The following is a 19,661-nucleotide window of genomic DNA, read 5'->3' as shown; positions in this document are numbered from 1 at the left end:
CATTACTTTATTATTGATAAGATTTTCACGATTCCGATTCCATTTTTGATTCTGTTTAACGATTCGATTTTTAATCGATTCTCTTATCGATTCTTTTTAAAAAAGGAGAACACTAAGGTCGATTAGCTTAGAACTTTGTTTTATATCTTCTCTTTGAACAAGATAGAAATTTAAGAGTAACATGGCCTTACAAACCCAGCAGTGTGATCTTAAGAGATCCACAGCCTACGGCTCTTCAATGGGGTGTCACAGGGTCCCCACTGGAAAAAAATGGTAAATGTAAAATAATAAAATAAATATTCTTCTGTAGCAATAACAAAGTATAACATAAATTATTCTGTAGCAATTACACAAGAATATCCAGTAATGTCCCTGCCTACAATTAAACACATTCACTTGCCGAAAATCAGGGGCATCTGCTGTGGCAAATGGGTGCAAGCCTTTTACCACAAACTTAAGTCACTGCTCGGTGACATTCGTCTATCCTGGCCTGAAAGGAGACGCTACCGGTAGACTGCAGCGAGAACAGCCAGCATCTAAGCCAGCCAGACTCTGTCTGTCTCTCATCATGGTCACCTTTTTTTTTTTTTTTCGCCTGTCCCATTTGGTTCTTTAGCCATCAGAATTGTTGTCTGAAGACCAACAAGGATACCCAATGGATTTATTTTGCCAAATGGATCATCATGGCATTGCCGTATTGGTCCATTTGATCGACCTTTGTTTTTATTATTTATTTTATTTTCAGTTGTTACAGACGGGACAGACATGAGTGAGGGATAGGAAAGGGAGAAAGAAAGAGGAAGGAAAAGAAAAACAGAAGGGGAGAGGGACAGTGAGAAAGGGGGGAAGAAAAAATATCTCCGGGATCACCTGTTGAGAGAAAAAGAATAGAAAACAAGCAAAAAAAACCAAAACAAAGCAACATACTATACACAACACCATCGCATTAATCTAGCTAAGTGTAAACAGCAGTAAATACTAAATATTGAATGTTGTTGTGCAGCACGCAGGACAGACAGCGCACAATGTGCTTTGAAGTAGCAGCCAAGAAAGGTGTGATTTAAGTCTACGAACAGTGAACATCATGGTCACCTAAATGCACAGTAATGGCAGGTTTTGTAATAAGGCAGATCGCGCTAACATAATATGCACTGTTAGTTGATTATTTACCTGCCACATTAACGGGAGAGGACGTGCAAACATTACCGCTGCTGCTGGGTTGAGATTCACGAGTCCGGAGCGGAATTAAAAACATGACATTCATTTAAGGTTATCGCGTGTTTTGTGAGCAAATGCTTTTGGATATTCGTAGTGTTTCCTCACTTAAATAAAATATCTACTTTTCAAGTATTGCAAGTTGCCCTGTTGTCATCTGTTCTGGTAAAGTATAACCAAACTTTTGAGCGTTTAAGCCACTTAGGCGCCGTGTTTCCTGCCAGGTAAATGACGCTCCGCAACGTGGTGACGTCATTCGGGGCAACTGGAATTGATAAGGGAATCGTTTGCAAAAATGGCAAACAATTCCAAGGAATCGAAACAGTGGGAACCGGTTCTCAACAAGAACCGGTTTTCGATACCCATCCCTACTAGTCAGCCCAAATAGCGCAAAGTGAGACATGGATCACAATTGGAGGTGCTCCTAGTGGTTTCCTCAGTAGACATTAAAAGTTAAAATATAGATTTGGTTTATCCATACTTGGTTAAAACTAATCAGCCATCACAGTAATGTGTGTCAATTTTGGATGCAGGTAATTAAACAAATGTACAAATATAAAGGAAATGCCATGCCCTTTTAATTATGCCACTGGCCTGTGAGATTTTCACCAAGAACATTATTGATTCCTCCTGGCATCATCAAATTAAATTTGTGTCACTTTTGCATTTCTGTGTTTGTTCTGGGCCTCAATGCTTCCATGCCCCCTTAAGCACAGCCATTAAATGATTTATTAGAAAAACTACTTAGCTCCATCTCTGCTAGCCCAAAAAGGAAATGACAGTGTGGAAAATTTTACTTCATACCAGCCTTGTCCAATGCCGAGCCCGCAGTCCCAAATCCCGGGTGTCACCATTCTATTATTGCGGGGCTGCAGAGGTTATGGGCCCCCCGTCCACACACATGCACACATACACACACAACCATTTTTCACGTATTTCCATCTCATGTCAGATGTGAGCATTTGCTCTGCATTAGGCTCTCTGTGGATTTGCCTTGGACCATAATAATGGAAACACAAAAAATATAATGGAAATGTGAAATTACATATGGAGTATGTTCCTTTCTGTGCACACATGTACACACACACACACGCACACACACACACACACACACAATATTGATGAGAAAAGCAACTGGAATAATGGAAAAGCAAAAATTGTATACACAACACATACCTCTTTCTCCCTCCTTCACTCTGCACCATCTGTATTTTTCACTCTCTTTGTCACACACCCACACACACATAGAGGTGTGTATAAATGTTAAATCCATAGCTAACCAGGCCAGTCTAATAGACCCTTATTCCTCTGATGCTTTATCAGCTCAATCACACAAACATTCAGCCCCAAAATAATGGCCTTTCTGTTTGCTGCCTCTTTCTGTCTGTGTGTGTGTGTGCGCGCGCGCACTTCTATCTAGAAGCTGTGCTGCACAGAATGTGTGCACTGCATACAGATCTGTCAGTAACGCCAGAAATGGCAATTGTTGGGTTGGGAAGCCCTAGACTTTTATTCATTCATTTACCCACCTGTCAGTCAAGCTGACTGCACATATTTGAAATTAATTAAAAGTTACAAATGAAAAAAAAAAACTACTGATTATGAGTAGTGAAGGAACACATTAATAAAAATAGGTAATGTCTAGGTAGTCTGTTTGCAGTGTCCAAATGGTGCAACTTTGTGTGTGTTCTTCTCTCCAAAGGGTAAAATAAATAGTAAAAAGTTTTTATTAACAAGGGTTTTATTTTACCATATTGTGAGAGTCTCTACTGCATTTTAACTCATTTATGTTCATGTTAGTTTCTCTACTACAGTATCAGTGGGAAGGCAGGGAAAAGAAAAGGATGTGCTGCTTGAATTGATGATTAAAAGTTCATCTAAACTACATGCAAGCTTCCTAAAAAATTTTAACTGATCTAAAACCATAGATGTATGGATGGATATAAGTTTGATGGCATGGAAGTGAAGGTGACGAAGTCAAAAATCCCTCATAAACTCCCCAAGCTTTAACTACTTGATTCAGCAGCAAAGAATATATAAGGTAGGGATGTCACCAGAATGAATACTAATGAATGAATATCGTTCAGTGCCAAATTCTGAAAACATGCCAACACAGTACGTATACATACTGAGGAGAGTTTTTAAAAAAGTGTATACTTGGATACTAATTGATGCTAAAAATTACTATCAGATTAGATACTTGTTTACATCAGTGCCGTTTTGTGCCAGCTGAGACCACTAGCAGCTGAACGCATGAACAGCAGCACAACGAACTTGGCAATTAATCTGGTCATTATGAAGAATTCAAGGTGCAATAAAAACTCCCATTTCAACAACAGTTCAAAACAGTTATCATAAACATCAAGGTGGCTGGCACACACAATATAATTAGCGGTTTAACTATTAGCAACTACCCAGCTTACACATCTCTTTTGTCTAAAAAATTTTATTTTTATCTTAAAGTCTCTGATTGAAGCTGAGAAAAGTCTTGCAGAAACAAACAAGGCTGTAGCTACATGCCTTTTGTATTTAGCTACAGACTTTTTCTAATCATTAGATTTTCCCTATCTTTATTTTAAACAAAAGAAATGGCTCTTTTTTTTTCAGTGGTATCGATAATGGTATGGAGTCTTGAGTATTAGTAGCAAATTTGAAAATTCTAATCTTGTGACAATCCCAGTATGCAGCAAACTGTGCAGTTGTCTTCTGTATAAAATAACAGAAGAAAGACAAAAATCGAAACAAACAAGCAAACAAAAAAAGACCCCATGACAACAGGAAATGTGCCTTCATCTAACAGGGGTAGATAGATGAGTGAATGAAAAGCTCTTGCTCCAAAAGCAGTCAACCTTGAGAAAAAATTGTACAAAAATTTACTTTCCAGTCAAATAGTGTCCTTGGTAGTGATTTTTGATAAAGCAGAACATAAAAATATATAAATTTAAACAAAAAAATCAAAGAAAATGGGTGCCTTCAAAACAGAGATTGCCTATTTAACAGGTATCTGTCTCTTTGTCTCTTTGTCTTAGAGATTCACAGAAAGTAAAAACTGCATTCAAGCCATTTCGTAGGAGTGCTGAACAAACTGTGATTTAATTTGTTGAACTAATTACACCAACTCTCTGCAACCATGGAACTGATGATGGAAAGGTTCTATATATGCACCGAAATGCAGTTCTAATGCAGCCAGTAGATTCAATTCTTTAATACCGCTCCTTATTCGCCTTGATGCAAACTGAACTCTGGAGCTCAACCACAGCCATTGTGGGTATAGCTCTGGAATAATCTTAGATATCTCAACTTGAACCACACAAATGGCCTCGGTTACAATAACAAAAGGTCGAGGACGGTGACCCTTGCAGGTCAAAGTTCATGAATGTAAGAGGGTAGAGGTTATTATGAACTTTATGACATAAAATCTAGACAGCTAGATGGAGAAATAAAAAACAGATGGATCAACAAAAAGCCATATTCTCATGATGCAGTTGTATTTGTTTTTGTCACACACACACACACACACACACACACGCACACACACACACACACACACATATTGTACCCAGATTTGGGACCATGTGTTGAACGGGGATGTTGTGGTTGAGGTAATTGGTAATTTCTAACAACCACTAAAAACAACTGGTATTGAGCAGAGTTCAGAGAAACCCCAGTCTAACAAGCAGTGTGAGCTCAGACATTCTTACTCCTCAGTGGCCCACAGCAGACTTGCCAACTAAAGTGTAAAAATCCGCTTTTGAAACATGATCTATAAAGCATTGCGATGTTGGTGGGAGTCAGGAACAAGGGGTTTTCTGTCGAGACTGAGTGGGCCTCTGAAATTATTCTGAGAAAAAAAATGTTTTATCAAAATGTGTCCTGAAAAACTCTGAGCTAAATCTAATGTTATATTCTTGACCTAATTGTTCACAATTTTCTAGAAGACACAAGGATTAAAACCTACTCTAAATTGCTATTTTTATCAGCCTTTATTTGTAATTGAAAAAACACCACAATAAAAAAATTCCTTTATACCTCTCCATGAACACATACAGAAATGACTACTGGGGAAACATACACAAAATCAAGTAATTTCAAGTATTTTCTATAAAGATCACACAAATAAAAATAGGCAAAAACTATAAGTATGGCAGTTTATGTTCCCCTCAAGAATAAGAACCATGTTATGAAGCAACAAGGCAAGGAGACAAACAAAGAATCCAGACAAAAAAGTTAGAACATGTGTAGACCATGTGTCTGGTGTGCACTACACAAGACATGCAAGCCATGGTTTCTTCTGTTGTGTGTCTATAAACGAGACTGTGGTTTGGAATTAAAAACAGGGCAAACGTGTCTCAAAGTGCAATGCCATAAATGTAACAGGTCTGAAGTCAAAAAGCATTATCTTCACTCAGATGTCACTGCAATGGGTGACTGTACTCGTTTAGTAGTCAGTCTGCTGGTGGTCCTTTTATAATTATAAAGAAGCTATTAGTGCAATGACATGAGTTGTTTTCCCTAAGCTTGTGGCTGTCCTTTTTCAGCATGCAAGGGTAGATTAGAAGACTTGTAGCCGTTTGCTGCCTGGAAGAATTGCAGCCTAGGGTTAGGGGTTGCTTTCATATGTTGCCTGTGGTACTTAAAAGAATAAATACCATTTGGTTTTCAGACTTTTTGTATTGAAAGGTATCAAAAGTTGGTTTAAGTGTCAGTTCACATGACATCCCGGGATATAATGACATTATCTTGATGGTCAAGATTGTATACTGGTTGTGTGATTGTTGGGGTTTCTTTCTAATATTGTAAGGTACCTTAGAATTTACCTTACAATATGAAGCGTCTATAGTTGTGAAATAAGCAATATAAATAAAATTGAATGAATTGAACTGAAATGAATTGGATGTGAGAGCAGGTAATACTTTTTCTACAGACTTCGTTGTTGTTTTTCTTTTTTTCAGTTTTTGGTTCATCTTATTTATGGCTTATTCTTTGGTTAGGTGTGTTGTGAGATTTTGATTTACATTTTTCAGCAATACTATCCCTTGTTTCAGTCTTAACACACCCTATTTAGTGCAAGTTCAATGTGTGCAATATGCCTTGCTCGCAATATGCCTGAAACCATGTCATCAATTTCTTTCTTCAGGTTGTCACTATTCTAGATATATACACTTTTATTTACTTTTTAAACTGCAGAAAAATCTAACATCTCAATTCCTCTAAAGGTTGTCTTTATTAAACTTAATATATGCATTATTTGCTGGCCTAATCTTTAAAATTAGGTAATTAATAAAAATGTACAACAGAAGAATACTAGAGCTAGAGATAGAAGTAAATGTGAACATGGATCCGCAAATCCTGCTTTAACCTTTAGAAATACCAGGAAATACCATATTTGGAATTCCCAGGATCACTCTGATTGATCCTAGGGAAAATGAATAAATTTGGCAAGAATTCCCTGGAAACACAGGGACGTCAAATTTTTGTACTCAACTAGACATGAGCAAAAGATTTTCAAGTTTATTTTGACTTTATCTAAAAGATGTGCCTTGAATATAACTCAGGAGACATAATATCCACACATTTGATCTTTACAATAGGATTATTTTTTGTGTAGCTACAGCACAAACTTTGATTAAGAAACTATTTTGGTGTAACTCAATGCTTTAGGTTCATGACCTAGATAAAATGTAAAGACAGCTTAAAGGAAGAGCCTGGACCCAAATCAACAAGCTGAGCACTAGTTCTCAAACTTTAACACAGAAGGAAAAAAACTTCCACGAACCAAATTTAACAAGCTAAAAAAATCCAAAATAAAGCCGGGGGCTGTTTGTCTTGCTTTATGGTTGTCTTTCAACTGCCTGTGTCAGGCAGATTTCTCCTGTAAAAGACATCTTGCTCTCACTGTGTTCACTGTGGATAAACAGAGGTTCTGAACTCAACTGATTTGAGTTGGAACAAAACAATAAGACCTCCAGAAACCAGCAGTGAGGGAGTAGCTAGACAAACAAACTGAGGGCAGACATTGCACTCAGCTATGGCCACAGAGGTTGTCAACAGTACTCCTACAAAGGATGAAAGGAAGACACCCAAAAGGACGTGGAAGAAAAGTTAAGGGTGGAAATGTAGAAGGAGGAAGAGAGGTGTGAGGATATGAAATGTAGAAACACCAGAATGCTTAAAGTAATGTGCAAAAACTACACATCACCAGTGTACCTTTAAAAATTTAGACAGATATTTTGATCTAAAATTCTAAAATGTAGACATTTTCAAAAAGATTACTGATTATTGCTGATTAGATACAAGCATAGAGATAGAAGAAGTGATAAAAAAACAAAAAAAACAAAAACAAAACAAGAACATATTGAAAAAAATAGTCTGAGAGAGAAGCAATCAAGCAGCCAATGAATGAAAGGAGAGATGGAAAGAAAAAGCGGAGGTGGACAGGAAGGAAAGAGGAGTACGAGTAGGGGAGGAAGGGGGGGCGCCTGTGTGCATTTCTGCAAAGTAGGTGTGTGTGTGTGTGTGTGTGTAGGGGGCTCATTATTGACACCATGTGTTACCACAGGAATCTCCTTGGAAAAATATAAGCACCCAGAAAGATCAGAGAGCAAGAGAGAGATGAGAGACTGACATAGAGAGATAAAAAAAAAAAAAAAACAGAGGTCATTCCAAAACCTTTGCAGCTGCAGATGTGTGTGTTTATGTGTGTAAGGGTCAGCAGCCTCTGGTTTTGTAGCAGCGTATCTGTATGTCAAGCATGCTGTGTTTTTGCCACAAGTTCATAACATCAAATCCCCTAGCATGCATACATGGATTTGACTGTCTGTTTTACTAACCTTCTATCCAACGCAGACATTTATGCATCAATATTTGAATGCACATTGTCTATTCAGTTGATAGGAATTTGAGAATCAGAAGAGTTTAGCTTCTTTAAAAAGAAAAAACAATCGAAATAGGTACAACATTTCCTATTTTGAGGAAGATTATTTAGATAGTGTTTTATGCAAAACTCTAACTCTAAGTATCATGAACACTCCTTGTTGAATGTTACCCCAGGAAGAGTGCACTGTTTCTTTTTGTGGCATGCGCATCTCATGAAGTCCCACCCCATTATAAAAAGCTTGATCACCATGTTTCTGAATTACTGCTGTACCATGTGTGAAAAGATTACACTCAACTGTCATTCTTTTTTTTTTTTTTACATTTTTGGACTTTTTATAAACCAAATAAATAAATGGTTAGTTAAAGGAATAATATTACTCCACAGTGTAAACACTAAGTGAGTTGCATTTATTATAACCTTTACTTATTTGACTTGGAATTAAAGCTGAAAAAAACGGCATAACAAATTATGGTTCCTGCACACCTTTAGCTGTTTCCAGTACTACGTTTAATAGTTATGATGATTTTACTGTAAAAACCCCCAACGAATAACCCATTTTGTGCTCTTTACTCTTCAAGATAAGCTACCTGATAGGCTGAAAGATTTTTTCTACTGGAGAGCAATTTTACCCACACAGCAGCATTTGACGTGTCAAAATACCAAAAAAAAAGGTTAGAGGAATGAAAGATGGGTAATTTGGGTAGTTATTTCTGCAATGCCCCTCTAAAATGTAAGTTGAAGTACTGGTATTACTACTTCACAGAACACTTTTTCTATTTTGACGCCTCTCAATGTGGGAAGTCGGTGCTATCAGAAGAATGTACTTGTATTAATTTCCATTATTTTCCCATGTATTCCTTGCTGCAGACACACTTGGTTATAGCGCAGCTCAGTGTAACCTAAATAAATAATGTATTCAAAACAGTGGTAGGGGTTGCATTCCAAAAAACGTCATCCAGTATTTTACAGTTTTTACAGTGTGTTGCGTCCTACAAATCTATGTCACACTCTAGTTTATTTTTTAGGCACATTAAGCAGTCTGCGTGCTGCAGTTACTGCATACACACACACACCACACACTTACCAATTCATCAGCACATGCCCTGTTTGTTTCTGTGTCTAAGCCCACCACAGAATGGAGCTGGGCAGAGTAGCTATTGTGTCCCTGGTAGAATTAACTATTGATTTTCTCCTCAGCATTATCAATGCTGTTCTGACAACAAAACAGTAAAGAAACACTCATACACATGGGCATACACACACATGCACAGACCTAGATTTTTTTTTTTCTGTGGAAGATGCGCTTTTTAGGAGGCGGCAAAGCCCCACGGGTAAGAACACAAGTCAAATATTAAAATCCTGCTGTAATAAGCATCGAACACATTCACAAACAATGATGCACACAAATAATCAAATATGCAAAGCTAACTGAATCAAATCTTCTGACAACCATATTACACATGCATTGGTGGAGACAATGTCCCGCGTGTTTATGTATCACATGTTTATGCATTACTTCTAAAATAAGAAAAATGCAGCATATAAAGGTCTAAAGTTCAGTGAATGAATTACGAGTGCCTCAAAAGTAATATGGAAATAATTTGTGGAGTCGTTACTTACATAATTATTTCCAAAAAAAGGTCCTGCTAGTTTACTTTACTTTTAAGAGATAGCATGTATCACTTATCAATGAATCCATAGTGTGACCTACAGCACTGTGCAAACATTTTAGATTTCTAAATCCACAAAAGATTTGTTTTTCTACATGCTGTGTGCCTTTTACACTTGGTGGTAAGGCTGGCAAGTAAACTGATGAAAGTAATTAATGCAATGCATGGTGAATACAATATTGATAACACTCATTCCATCCAAGTTTGTTGACAGTCGGCATAAAAAGGCAATGATAATAATCATGAGAAATCTTCTGGAGTGGAGTTACAGCCACATCAGGGTAGGTTGACAACAACAGTGAAAAAGCACAAGGAGGCATGGCACATATACAAACCTTTGGGTTACTGCTGCCACTGCCATGTACACCAGCATACGAGGAGTAAGATAAAAGAGAAAGTGTCAACAGAAAATGTTAAAGACAAGTCAAGAGACAGCATTACCAACAAAGACACTCCAGTGAATATAGCTCTAGGCCCAAAAGACAAGGACACTGTTGAAAAGAAGGATCAGAGAAATACAGTGTTGTGGAGATATTTTGGATTTTTAAAGTCTGGCAAGAAACAAAGTTGCAAGCACTGCAGATTATGGTAAAAACAATGCTTTCACATTATTTCTGAAGCATTTCCATCCTTTGGAGCACAAACAATGTTTACAAGACTTTACAGTTCCAGATCCAAGCAAGTGCTGGTGGTCCCCCTAAAACAACAATTGGGATATCTGCACAACAACAAACCATAGTGTCCACTTTCTCCAGTTCAATACCTTAGCACAAAAAAAAATAAAACAAACAAAACAAAACAAAGAGAGATATAGTGGTATCAAAGATGTAACAGTCTACCTTAGTGCAAAACACATGACACCAGTAAGCACAGTCAAAAATATAAGATTTAACTGAGTTATTACAGTAGCCTCATTACCAACTCCCTGGCCATAAACATTTCTCTTAGATGGCAGTTCCTCAGTTATAGACAAAGTATAGAGAATCCACTAAAAATTAGCCGCAAAGTGCTATATGCTCTGCTACCACATTGGATTTCGGACATCAGAACCACATATAAGACTCAATGTCCAACTCACTGTCCATCATTGGAATCTGGAAAGTAAATGTCTTCGAGCTGTGTTGGCAAAGCCATTGTTTTAGGACTGAAGTCTTCATCACAACAGACACTGGGATAAGGACAGTGAACGCCACATCAGCAATTAAATCAGCAATCAACCTTATGATTGCTCACTTAGTAGTAAAATGTAATATTTAAGCTTGTTTGACATAGTGAATTTAATTCATCTCATGATATATTTTAATATCGATTGTTATGGAGAATAAAGAACAGTCTAACTTTTCGTGTTTTGTTAAAGACAAAGGGTGGTCAGACTCAGGCTATTAGTTTTATTTAACTGTACAAGAGCGAGAATAAACTAATTCACATTTAAAACTTAAATCAGTCTGTGCAATTGACTGTGTCTCTCTTCTCCTGCAGCTTCCAACTCTCTTCCACTTATTGATTGGAGGCATCCAGCTATGTTCCAACTTAGCACCTGCCTAAATTTAGCACCCAGACTCCTCCGAAGCACACAGAAACACAAACACCTGTTAGCGGAAATGTGATCTATGTTTTTGGCACAATGTCATTTATTAATTCTTGGCTACGGTGTCACAAGACACGAGTTGTTGTTGCAGGGGTGTTGAAGTGGATGGAGGCCTGATGATTGGTTAGGATGAACAAGAAATGTGAACTTTGGTAAGTGTAGTTGTTCCAATGTACAAAAACTCACACGAGAAACACAGAGATTTCTCTTGTATTACACTATTCCTGTCAAAAGTTAGTAGAAATTGTAGAAAAGACAATTAAAAGTATAACATGTAATTGCAAGTTGTATAAAGCAAAAGGACATGTGTATCTACATTCTGCATGCATCTACAACTTTTATGACAGCACTTCCTAAACCCAAGCAAACCTTTTTGAGTCATTCATATCTTCCTGCCTATTCTCCTTTTATTCTTCCCTGTACCTATCTTTCCTTCCTTTCTTCACTCCCTCTACCTTTATTTTCTAGGACACATTGATTATATTCACTGAATTTGGGTACCAGGCTGAGAAAAAGTGAGCTTCCCCCTCCTGTGTATACCATCAAATCCATTCAGCTAAGCTCGGCTGCTCTCACATTAACATAGCAGAGTGAGATCAACATATTTTAGAAACGTTATAACGTTGGGATGAATTCACCTCATAAAAATGTTGATTTCTCTGATGAGCAGAAAAACCCATTCTGGATTCACATCGCCTTCATTGCGGCGCCTCTGGTGAGTTCACATCTCATCGCATTTGGCCCAGCTTGGTTAAATCCACATTACCATAAACTTATAAACACATCTGTAGTTGCTATGAAGAGACTTTTTTTATCAGCAAATTAACTACTTGTTATATTTTTTGAAATAGATCCTGCCAAGGAGAAAATATATCACAGGATTAGTCTGCACCTTTAATTACACTTAAAGTGTGATAAACATCAACAGGGAAATCAATCAGTTTTCTCACTCTTCCTTACATTTTTGCAGCTAGTCTAAGAGGCAGCATGAGGTTTCTGTAGGACAGTAGATTATGAGTAAGTCACATAAATTCACTGAATACAAATGCTGATTTCTCAGTTGGTTTACAAGCCTTGTCTGGATTCAATCCACACTAGTGTCTCTAGTGAGTATACTTGACATCTATTCATGCAAATCAGGCTGGTAATACTCACATTAATACACACATAACTCCAACAAGTTAACTTTCTGGCAACTTCTCAGAACTTTTACATTTTTTCCCCAGTGGCAGCCACATATTCTTGACATTTTGCTATCTTTTATCAACACAGTTGTTTGGTTTGGTGCCAGAGTCCCATGCATCATACTGGATCTCATCTGATAGAAAGTCAGAGTTTAAAACTTATAGTGCAAGAAGGCTCATGCTAAGTTATAAGAGTATATGAAATCAAGGAATGTGCAGGAGCAAAATAATTCATAAGCATCCACCAACACTAATTTTCCACATATTAAAACCACATTAATGTTTTAGTGGAAAGAGGGGACCCAGTTACATACCCCGACCTGTCAGTATACCCTGGCAATCTCTGGCCACTAGAGAAAAATAAGTATTCTCAAAGTGGTTAGTGAGTGTTTGCTGGAGATTTGTTGCATGTCGCCTGGTGAAATCAGTCGCAAAGAGTGTGCAACACCAAAAACCTTGTGATTCCTGGTGGTCAATAACAGATTGGCATGGTCACCTGAAGTTTGCATGGAAAACCAACCAACTTGTCTCCAAACACTTGTCAGCTACTCACTGAGCTACAGCGAAACTTGTAAACGTGCACCCCAAACTTCAAAGTAAAAGTTGTACCCTACCAGTACAACCAATCATTTTGAATGGTGCACTTTTACTTTGAAGGCAAACTCCGTTTCCAGTTTGCGCTGCAATTCTCACAGTTTCACTGCTACTTGATGAGTATTTGGCAACTGCAAACAACGCACTGTCTTACATGCAAATTACAGGCGACCACAGCAATCTGTTAATAATCAAGGCAATCACAAGGCAGTTTTTGGTGCAAGGCCATATAGCTCTTTGCAGCCAATTTCACCTAGTGACTGCCAGCAGTCTCCAGCAACCACTCAGGGAATATAATTTTTTTAGAAGCAACGAGTGGTTTCCAGCAGGTCGCCGACCAGTCTCTAGGTCTGTGGCCTTAAACCACAGACCTATTTTTCATGTTTTGGCTGACCAGTGCATACTGTTTTTGCTAATAGCAATGTATTGGCATTAGTACTCAACATAATGTTCACTGATTATCACTTGCCAAAACCTCAGTGTTTTCTCATCAATCTGTTGATCTTTTTTCATTATTTCAACCACTCCATATAATATCAGCAAATAATGGTGGCTGTGAGACCTCAATTTCATGTTGTCTCAAGAAATTTCAACAAGCAAAGATAATAAATAAACAGCGAATCCAAGTTTAAGAGGGAAAAATACCCCGAAGTGTTTAACACTCAAAAGTCGATGCTGAGGCAACTGAGAGAAACAAACAAACACAAAAAAATCCTCAGATTCAAGTATTGATAGCTCATTATCGATGAAGAGAATTGTAGAGCATCACATTTTCCAGCTCACCCTCCCAACTTCAAACCAGTGAGAACAGCACAGACAAATCCTTTCATATGCCCTCAAAGCTGCGCAAAGATTTTTTTTCTTCAGATACAAGAATCAGGAGAATACATCAGTTAAAACTAATGAACTTTATTTATGTTCCACACTGAAGCTGAAAAGTCTGGTGTATTCTTCACCAGACTCTCCAAGAATGTACTTGAACTTCCACTATGACCAAAAAATACCCATTATTTCCTGATCAACAAAAATGATCTCAGTTCTACCCTCTCACAGACACACAATAAATATTGGAGAATGACAAAACCTTCTTTTCCAGTCAAGCTGTTGTTGTTTAGTTGCTAATGTAGTTTGGCTTCCTTGCTGAACATCTATACTTCAACCTCATCCTCTGTCTTATATCCTCTGAACCTTCTGTCTACCTGTTTCATCAGTCCACTCTCTATCACTCTTCTAGTTCTTAACAACTCTTAAACAGATCCCCCTTCCTCTCTCTTTCAGCCTGCCTCCTCCTTCTCTTCTCTTTCTGATTATCTCCTAGTGTCTCTCTGAGCTCTGTCGCTGATAGAGAGCATGCCTGGTTGACACGCCTGGTAATGAGGCTTCTTAAGCAGATGGCCTCTTCCACCCTCTTCAGCTCGCTCTTTCTCCATCGCTCGCACACAAACAATATACAGAAACACATACATCCTGATGGCAGTCCCCATCCTCTTCTCTGCGGGAGGTCCAGAGCACTCCAGGTTTACAGACTAGTTGGAGATGGTTTGAAGAGGATAAATAGAAAAAAGCATGACTGGCAATACATTTGCTTCATCTTTCAAGCAACAGTCACCATCACCTCATACTGAAAAAAACATGCACATGCAAAGAACTTCTGCACGCACTCATGTTCAAACACCTGACTGATCAGCTCCCTGCACAGGATGCAACTGTTTCATCTTTTCCATTCCAGTTTTAATGCATTTTGTGGATCTGTGAGATAATTTGCTTAACAACTCTTAGAAGCACTGCTTGCATGAATATTTTGACTCTTCTTGTGCACCATGTTATGCTGGTTTTGTCTCAGCTGTCAATCCCCATCTCTGCTCAAGGCTTCGTTGCTCATTTTTCATTGTTGACTGTGTCAGGGCCCTAACACACACACACACACACACACACACACACACACACACATTAAATGAATTAATCTTTCATAGCCTTGCACACATACCAAGTAAAAAAAGAGCAGTATTTCTTTCTCGAGTGCATTTTAGGGCACTTCTAATTAAAAATTGAATTCTTACTTCTATTAGACTTTTTTTTTTCAGTTGGTGTCCACAGATGCAGATTGTTTCGTTTTTTGTTTGTTTAAAAAATGTTAGCATCAGTTTCCTATTATTTAGGACAATCTTTATATCACCAAAAATGTTCAGAAATGAGTGGTCAGTGTATTTGTTTTTACTTCTGTATTAAGAGCATTGGTTCTGCAAACACATAATGTTTTAAAACAATTTAGAGATGATTTTTCCAACTGTAAGTTTGTAAAGGTATTCAATTAATCTCTGTTATATTGGGTTTTCTGACCAAATATATTAAAGTCATACTGCAAAATCAATATATGAAATTAAAAACTAGCATGGCTTTTTAGTACATTCATTCATTTTTTTTAAGGAAGTGAAAATTAGAATTAGAAAAAAGCAGGACATAAACCGCAGTCTCCTGGGTGAAAGCGCTACTAGCCTTACATCTGACTTTGTCAATGTTTTCTATGAGATCCCAGTGGCTTTGACCAAACAGTACTATTTTTTGCCCCTGAAGTGTGAATAAGTAAACTAGAAACTGCTGGTTTTCCCAGGTAAGGTCAACCGGCCCTGCCTAATGCTGTAACTTGCTAAGAGCCCTTACAGCTGGGGCTGGAGGTGAGTTACAGGATAGAAAAAAAAAAAGAAAAGAGACATTACTTTTAATAGTGCACATATGTTACGCGTCACTACTGATGCGTAGGTCTTGTATTTGTGTGCTTAGATGTAAATGTGTCACTTTGTGCATCTACAAAGTATTGCCTATATACACATTGTCTATATTTACAGTGACAGGAGACCAAAGAAATATGACTTTTGATTGAAAATAAATAAGTTTCTGATGATGTTGCAGTAGGTGGAAAATAAACTTTATGAAAGAAAAAGAAGGACACTATACTGGGAAGGCTATATTTTGTGAAACTCAGTGACATGGACTAGATCATCATAAACTCAGTATATGCTGTTTTGCAGCAGTAACTGCAAAAGAGCAAGCCAAGTGACATGTGTCTAACACATAACAGTACAGCTAAGCCAGGGTCAATTATGTTTAAGGTCAAGCACTTAATTTGATTTATGTGGCTAAAAATAATCCGAAATCCACCAATAAGTCTCTGACCCATTAAACTTGTGTTTCTCCCTTCTTCTTTTTTTCAATATCAGATTCAAAAGACGAAGCGGGCATAAATCCCACCATAAACATCTTTTCATCAAGTGCTAGTATTAACTTAGGGCTACAGCAGACGGCTGTGCTCATTGACAAACGTGTTTAAATAGGCTTTGAATGATTTTCACATACTTTTCCCTCCATTTTGTTAATTGAAAACAAAGTAAAGCTACAGACAGTAAAGGAAGGCTTCTTCGCAACTAAATCGACAAAATATACTGAACTGATAGCCGGAAGTTAAAAGGTGTAGCTAATTACTGACTGAGTGGTTCATTATGGAACGCCAGGACTGCCATAATGAATTAATTAAATACACCATTAAATAATTAATTAAATGTGGCAATAATTAATTAAAATTGGAATTAATTAATTAAATAAATAGTTATGACACATGTAATTAATTAATTATTGACACATTTAATTAATTATTTATGTATTTCACATTTTAATTAATTATTGACACATTTAATTAATTATTGACACATTTAATTAATTATTTATTGACACATTTAATTAATTATCTATGTATTTCACATTTTAATTAATTATTGACACATTTAATTAATTATTTAATGATATATTTATTTATTTCATTTTGGCAGTCCTGGCGCCTGGCTCTCATCATGAAATAATTTTATCTGTCAACCTCACCCATCAAACTCAGGGGGCGGGGTTAACGCTGATCGACTCAAAACCATTGCTTTGGCCTGGTAGCCATTGTTTTTAGCACACAACAACCAGCATGTGGAAACTAACAGAACTGAACTTTGAAAAACCCTGTTTGTGTGTGTCACCAAATACAGTTTTAATATTTTTTTAGCCGAGAATGTAGTGGTTTAATCTTCATGTGTCTGGTCGGTTTCTCAAGATACAGCCTCTTTGTAAAAGTGCTTCGATGATTTCGGAGATGTCTGCCCAATCTCACGGCAAAGCGTGGATAGACCCGCTCGCCTCGCAAGCGATCGAGCTGTTATTACCACCGACAAAGCTCAGGCCCCGGTACACAGCTGTAATAACCCCCGCTGACACGGACTTCTTTTACTGAGGTTATATTTATCAGGGTTTTATTTCCTGATGTTCTTATGTGTCCTACGTGTTTCAGTCGCCAATTCTGAATTATAACTAACATTAAAAACATGTTTAAGGAGGAGAGAGAGCAAATAAATTCGATTAACAGCTGATCTTTGGGTTTTTGTTCAGTAATCAGCGTGACCTGTGTATAAACGCATAAAAGAGATAACGTTGGTGTTTCCTCATGTAGTAACTGCTTTAACTGTACAAAGGTTGTTCGAAACTATGACACACATACAGACTTCATGATGTTCGGCTAATATTTTTATTGTGAATATTAATCATGAGGGTAAACGGACCTGTACACCACAGAGCGAGGTCAGCATGTCCACGATATCTTCAGCTCTATGAGTTAACCCAGAGTTTCCCAGCTGACTAATCTAACTGTCATCTACAAATAATTCACGGGTCATATCAATATGATTTTACAGAAAAGCATCCTTAATACTGCCAACTATTCCAGAGACGTGAAAATCTACAGCATAAAGAACACAAAAATATAGCAGTCTAACGCAACACTGTAACAGAGATGAACCGTCAGTTTGTCAAAGTGGAATGAAAGCGATTGGTTGAACAGGTGTTCATGATCTGTGTTTTCTGCATTTTCATCAGCGTAAGAGACTCAGCAGTTATAACAGTTATACATTTAATAAATTACCAAATGAACGCAAGAAACGATCAAACCCGTTCCGACAATTTGAGTTTGTGTTCCCTCAGCTGCAGACTCGCTGCTGTTTAAATGTTTGAGAGGAAGATTAGATATAAAGCAAACGTCAAACATAGACTCAGTCTGCGTTCACATTTGATATGAGGCCAGGACGGATAATGGCTGTGTCCTGTTTTAAGATCATACATGTAAAATTGTTGTCTGACCTCCGTCGATCCAGCCGCTCAGAGTTAACTGAAGTTAACCTGGATAAATGATAGTTAAGGAGTATCACAGATAACACCCACGTGAGCTGTGTGACTGTTCACCACTACACTGAAATCAGTAGGCTATTACTGAAATACACGTGCTATTTCATAAACTATGATATAAATACTAAAGTCCTACTAACATGTTTAGTTTTAAAGGACACCTTCCTGCCTTTAGTCTCATTCATGAGCAGTATTAGTTTTCTTCTAACATCCAGAAGTCTGCACCATGTGTTTCATAGTTTGTAACAAACCTTTGACAGTTAAACATAACTTGACCGAAAAAGCAAAAAAATTAATAAATGAATAAAAAGAGAGAGAGAGAGAATAAATCACACAAATTATATGTTAACCTCATTTATTTTTAGTTAAGTAAACTCTAAAAATTCTAACAGATCGCTGGTGCCTAGAATACAGTTGAATAACTATTAAAAAACAGATGATATAATATTTCTGTCCAGGTTGCAGTCTGCATTATGAACATGTAGTTGGAAACTCTGCTCCTTTCGGTGGAAATGCGCCTTCTCTTTCCTCTTTGTATAAAAACATTTTAAAAGTCAGTTTAATCTCAAAATTCACTGTTAAATCCAAAACACACCAGATAAAGAAAAGCGAATGGTTCAGTCTAACACATGTGCCAGTGAACCATTAAACGTCTGTAAAACTGTGCAGTTATGAAACGTAACTTTAACCTCAGCCAAACCGATTTGCTCAGTTGTAAATAAAACAGCGAAGTAAACGTGACCGACAGACAGAACCTGAGTGAATTAAGTCCAGCGTTTAACCACTGAGAGCTAAAACTCAGGTGAGGTTTCAAAGCTGTGTGCCGATGATTGGACATCAGCCGCTGATGAAGTGGGTTCGCCTATAAAGTGCTCTGTTGGGAAACAAGCTCCAGCAGCTCTGCGCTCGGGAAAAACTATATTTACTTATCTTGTGCAGAAAAATGTGCTGACGTTGCATAATATCGAGCACCGGCTGCCCAGTTAAACTGTGACTATAACCAGGTAACGTGGGCGTGTTTCTTGAATTAGCAGCAGGTGTTAAACAGCTGACAGGTGAGGAGGAGGATGCATGCAGGTAAACTGAGGGCCTGTTGAGCTGATCGCTGGTTTCGTGAGAAAAATGTCAGCTCGTTCTTTATGTTACAGAAGCACAGAGACACAAGACCAGGTGGAAAGAGACGATCGTTCGGTGAAAATGAGAATCTGCGAATGCAACACGTGGAACACGGAGAGTGGAATATGTAAACAAACCGGTTAACGTAACCCCCTCGGTGCACTCTGCATGCTGACTGTTAGCAGAGCTACTGAAATCTCTGAAAA

At 37.7% G+C, this 19,661-nt stretch overlaps 1 protein-coding gene across 1 annotated transcript in view; it reads right to left on the bottom strand.

Moving 5' to 3' along the window:
• Positions 1–19,661, bottom strand: part of lama2 (laminin, alpha 2) — a 226,331-nt gene that overhangs the window by 205,481 nt on the left and 1,189 nt on the right.

Source organism: Neolamprologus multifasciatus, chromosome 15, assembly GCF_963576455.1.
Source record: "Neolamprologus multifasciatus chromosome 15, fNeoMul1.2, whole genome shotgun sequence".
Taxonomy (NCBI): Eukaryota; Metazoa; Chordata; class Actinopteri; order Cichliformes; family Cichlidae; genus Neolamprologus; species Neolamprologus multifasciatus.
The sequence above is the reverse complement of the archived record's forward strand: the minus strand, read 5'-3'. Positions and strand labels throughout refer to the sequence as shown.